Source organism: Amblyomma maculatum, chromosome 4, assembly GCF_055883805.1.
Source record: "Amblyomma maculatum isolate TAMU_Amacu chromosome 4, ASM5588380v1, whole genome shotgun sequence".
In the NCBI taxonomy this organism is placed as follows: Eukaryota; Metazoa; Arthropoda; class Arachnida; order Ixodida; family Ixodidae; genus Amblyomma; species Amblyomma maculatum.
The window spans coordinates 201,973,892-201,979,357 of NC_139347.1; the positions used below are offsets into that span (position 1 = coordinate 201,973,892).

The 5,466-nt window shown below is 47.6% G+C and overlaps 1 pseudogene; it reads left to right on the top strand.

Moving 5' to 3' along the window:
- LOC146194005 (uncharacterized) lies at positions 1-1,249 on the top strand (annotated as a pseudogene).
- The last annotated feature ends 4,217 nt before the right edge of the window (positions 1,250-5,466 follow it).

Here is a 5,466-nt window from a genome sequence, read left to right on the forward strand (position 1 = left end):
ATGGTCTCCCGGGTTTCCAACAAACGCAGGGGGTTACGGTGCATACACACTTCGAGGCTGGCGCATGCATTCGGGACCTGTCGAGTCCTCTACTCGATTCCTTACCTCCACCTGCGTAGGTTTGACGAAAACGCCCTCGAAGTGAAACTCAGAAAGATGTACAAGCGTGCCCTCGATCTCCCGATCAACACATCCAACCAGCGTTTCATGGGCCTGGGAATGGTTAACACATCGTGGAGCTCCGGGAGGAGCATTTGACGAATCAATACGCAAGGCTTTCAAAAACGCCGTCGGGACACCGCCTATTAGCCCGACTACTTATCCACCACCGAACACTTACGGTAGAGCGCATACGCAATCCTGAAATCTGGAGATACGCTCTGCACGTACGCCCTCTTCCGGCCAACATGACACGTAACGACCACAGTGGGAGGCGCCTTTCGCGGGCCTCCACTGGCTTGTAACTATGGAATCAAACACGGAATCTTCTACGTGGACGCCTCCAGCCCTCACCATGGGGGGGGGGGGGGGGAGGGGGGTACACGGACGCAGTAGTCGAGAATCACCTAACGTTCCGAGCCCAAGACATAACGCATGCGGAAGAGGTTGCCAGCGCTCTAGCCGCCGCAGACCAGGACTGGTGACTCATCGTCACCGACTCGACAGGGGCCTGCAGAAATATTAAACAGGGGTACATTCCTCTCTTTGCGCACCGCATCCTTCAAAACAGTGACTACCTCGGGGCGCCGGCGTCTCGAACGATTGTATGGGCTCCAGCTAACATGGCCCTCGAAGGCAATGAAACGAGAGACGCCGACGCCCGCGCGCTCACGCTCCGGGCAACGCCTTCAGACCCTTTTGATACGGATCCCAAACCCGATCCGGCCCTCACTTTTCGAGAAATTACTGAGTTAGCCAATTCGGCCATTCAATTTATCACAAGCCTTGTAAGGGCCTTACAAAGGTGGAGGAACGTACACTTCCCCGTCTTTACACCAAAACGCTGCTGTACCCGGCAGTTTTAAAACACTTTGATCCTGCCTGTACAGGAGCATGCTCGCACTGTGAGGAGAAGTCTTCGGACATCTTCTACATGGCATGGGTATGCAAATCAACCCTTAACCTCGCCGGCGAACCTGACCCCACCTGGGAGAACTGGGAGGCAGCTCTGCTAGGCTGCTCCGACCTGGCGAGCCAGGCCCTGGTCCACCGAGCCCGATCCGCGGCAGTCACCAATGGGCTATTGTAATGAGGAGCCCACCTATTGATTGCGAGAGGTTTCCTCGGCTACTTCAAGCTTGTTCCCTGCAATAAAGTTTTTCATACACACTATACACACACCAACACCGTGTTTACAAACAAAGGGTGCGTTCGTGGCGGCGCCGCCGACTGGGGTGAAAATTAGGGTTAGCGCTCTTAGGAATAAATGGAACCGAAAGGTTTCGAAGCAATTTTCTCATTTCACGGGGTATGTATGATGTCGTTATTCGGTGCAGAGTAACCGTGACTATCTTATAACGGATCTTGAAGTATGAAATCTAATTACTGAGGCAAAGTTTTTTAAAACGCTGCGAAACGTATGGGGGTGCAAGTTGGGAGGGTGACATATAGGCTCACATGTAAACACAACTTACCGCAACTTTTTTCTCGCTTTGAAGAGCACCAGAAGTGGTGACCGGTCATTAAACGTTGGCCAGCGCTTTGAAGAAGTGTGTGACAAAGTATGCCGTGTCAATGCGGAGACAGTATACTTTTAAAACTCCCCGAATAATCTATGTTGTGAATCCGGAGACCCGCAAAAGGCTCATGTATCGAACGCGAAGTTTTGTTTACCGTCTGATATGCTGACGCATGGGGTAAATTAGTTTGATAATACTGTTGCTCAAGTGATACATGTTGGATAGAATTATATTTAAAAAACAATTGTCAAACGCCATACAGAAATATGGACGGAACTAGAATCACGCACTGTAGCAGACGACGACACAGATAGCGATACCCACAGCTCCGGAGATCGCGCCTGCTAGCGACTGCACCGGTGGTGGTCCGACCCGGCGCCCAGGAAACTGAGGGACAAGTGTATAGCGCCGGCCAGCCAGCACCACATTTTCATACCCTTCAAACTCAACCCGACAGTGTGCTGTCAGTTTATCGTGCTTTGAACAGCCCCGTAAATCGTCAGACTTACAGTACTTGGATGGGAATTTGGTGTGCGCTGCAGCAATGTCGGACTACCTGAAAGGCTTGCCGGAATAGGATAAACAGCGCTACAATGAAAAGCTCGACATTGATGGCGTTATGCACCCGCAACCATTTGCTATGCCTGAAACACATTATGAAGTCATCCGGACTGACGTGGACCCTCTGCCACCGTTGGGCATGGCAAAAATTTTAGACTATTTGATGTTTTCTCTGAGTCGCTTGACTGCAGAGACCGTCCAGGCATACAAGTCCCTGGAGTCACACGACTCATTTGAATCAGCTGGGTGCGTGTAAGGTCATCAACTGGCACATACTTTATTTTACTTATTTGTGCCTCATAGGCCTCGAAAAGCATTGGGTGAGAGAGGCATATAAAAAATGAACATACAGAAATAATAATCCAGTAGAACGGTACATCGGACGCGGTACACAGAAAGTACATGAAAGGAGTATAATGTAGACTCAAAACAGGGTAAAAATGAAACCGAACACGATTACAGAAAATGCAATGAACGAAACGCGAACATGTAAAAAAATGAAAAACAGATATAACTGAAACAGTGGTACATCCGAAAACAACAATAGAAACAACTGAGACTGATGCAATATTTCGAACAATACTATAGTGATAAATGCATACATAAGTGCTTTTTAAATTTTCCGGGGTCAGACATAGTTAACTATTTTTTTCGTTCACTTTCTTTTTCCCTGTGGTATCGCAATGGTTCTCATATATCGTTCTGCGCTTTCTGTGCAGTTTCCTCGTCTTCTTTTTCTTTTTCCATATGGCGCAGACCATCCAGCGCGTGCGCGGACGTCGGAGTATAAATCATTTCAAAATGTTTGCTTACGACTTGCTCTTCAAAGCACATGCACCCCGAGCACGACAGAACGCAGGGTAGCCCGAGCCAAAGCGCTGCACAAAGAGTACGGCGACAGTTGCGAAGTAGCCTACGTGGACGTGGCAGAGTGTTCGTCGGGTTCACGCATGGCCCTCGCCGTTGCTAACAACCAGGCCCGATTACTCGCATTAAGTTCTATCACCACAGACCCCTCCGAAATTGCAGAGGAGGCAGCCGTTGAGCTCGCTTCATCTCCACCTCTGTTACCAAAATTCTCTCCGAATTAAAATCAGCACTATCAAATTTCGCCAATGGCCTGGTATCCCGCACCGAGCCTCGGCTTATACGCTCTTGGCATCCTACAAACCCTGCAACCTCATCTGGACCCCAGCACACGCAGGGCTCCCTAGTAACGAGGAGGTCCACTCCCTCGCCCGAGGTCTCACGTTCCGGGCAGGAGCTGGACGCCCTTCGTCTGCTTACCTTCACAGATATCCTTACCTATTACCGAGATAGTCGGCGTGTTATGCACTGCCGGCTCGCTCCCTGACCCTAACTGAGGCCTCCCACTGGCGCACTCCAGACACGTACTGCTCCCTACCCTATTCGCCTTCATGCCCGATACTCAGATCAGTTCATGCCCTCCTGTAAGCTTTGCGGGAAACCGGGAGACTTTCTTCACGTCCTCCTCACATGCCCTACCTTCTCACATCCTCTATCCCCAACCACAGCGGAGTCATACTGGGAGACTCTCCTGGCCCGCTCCATTGTTACAGAGCAGTGCTTGGTCATCACCAACCCCCTGAATCGAATAGCCCCGCAATGGCTGTCTTTTGCTCTGTAAGGGCGGCCTCCTAAAGGCTGCTTCGTGCCGTGTAAATGAGTGGGGTTTGCCCCCATCCACATTTTTTGGCAGTAATAGTTTTCACCACCTCCACTATGCATGCATCGCGACGCAGAGGGAGAAAAAACTTTATTTATTTATTCAGGTTACCCTAAAGGCCCTCCAAATTGGGTATTACATAGGGGGGATATGCAATTAGCAACAATTACAATATGAAACATTGAATATGACTTCAAAAGAGGCAAGAAAAACAACAGCAAGATATTCTACACATTTCCGTCACAGCGAAGTAGCTCTTGGAATTTTTTTATGTTAGTTTCTGTAGCGATGTGCGATGGCAAGTTATCCATTCAATGATAGTGCGAGGTATGAATGAATTGGCATGAGATGATAAATGACACTTGGCGCGTTTAACTTTGAGGGCATGATCAATTCGTGAAAAAATGACATCAGGTGACTGAAACAAATCACTGCGCAGTAGTGGATGGTGATATAAAGCTTATGGAAAAGTGTTAACCGAGCGTGTTTACGACGACATGAGAAGTCTTGCAGTTCAGCACGTTGTTTTAATGATGTGACGCTTGTTAAAGGTGAGTGGTTTGAAAAAATAAAACGCACAGCACGGTTCTGCAAGGATTCGATGTTGGTGATAACATAGGCTTGATCAGGGTCCCAAATAGCCGCGGATATTCAATTTTAGGGCGTATTAGAGCGATATAAGCAAGTTCTGTAACGTGGATAGGAGCGTGTTTGAGAGTACGTTTAAGAAGACGAAGTGAACGGTTAGCAGCAGCTAAGGTGAGGTCGATATGGTGGTGCCATGTTAGATCAAACTGAAGGTGCATGCCAAGGTATTTGTAAGTGTTTGTTAGTTGAACAGCATTGTCATTTAGCATGTAAGTGGTTGAAATGGGAGCTGTACGACGAGTGAAAGATATCTGTTTAGTTTTAGAAACATTTAAAGTCATTAACCAGGTTGAGCGCCATGAGCTTACTGCGTTCAGATCAGATTGTAGGAATTGGCGGTCACTCTCATTATTATTGTTACGGTAAATTACGCAGTCATCTGCGAAAAGACGGACTCTAGATGTTACACAGGCAGATAAATCATTAATATAGATTAGAAAAAGCAAAGGACCAAGCCCGCTTCCTTGGGGTACAGCAGATGTCACATACGTCGAAGAAGAGTTAAATTATTAACTGAGGTATACTGCGATCTAGAAGAAAGAAAGTCCTTAATCCAGGCGAGCACATTAGGGTGGATGTGAAGCTGTGCTAGTTTTAGTAAAAGTCTGTGATGAGGGACCAGATCGAATGCTTTTGAAAAATCCAGAAAAACTGCATGCGTAAAGTGATTATTGTAAGTCAATAACAAAGCCAGCTAGTTGAGTGTCACATGAAAAACCCTTGCAAAAGCCGTGCTGATGTTTGACAATAATGTTATGGTCTTCGAGGTAGTTAATGACTTAGCTATGAATGATATGCTCTAGAAGTTTGCAAAAGTTGCTGGTTAACGAGATGGGTCGATAGTTAGGTAGGAACGTTCACCAGATTTGAATATAGGTATAACCTTTGCTA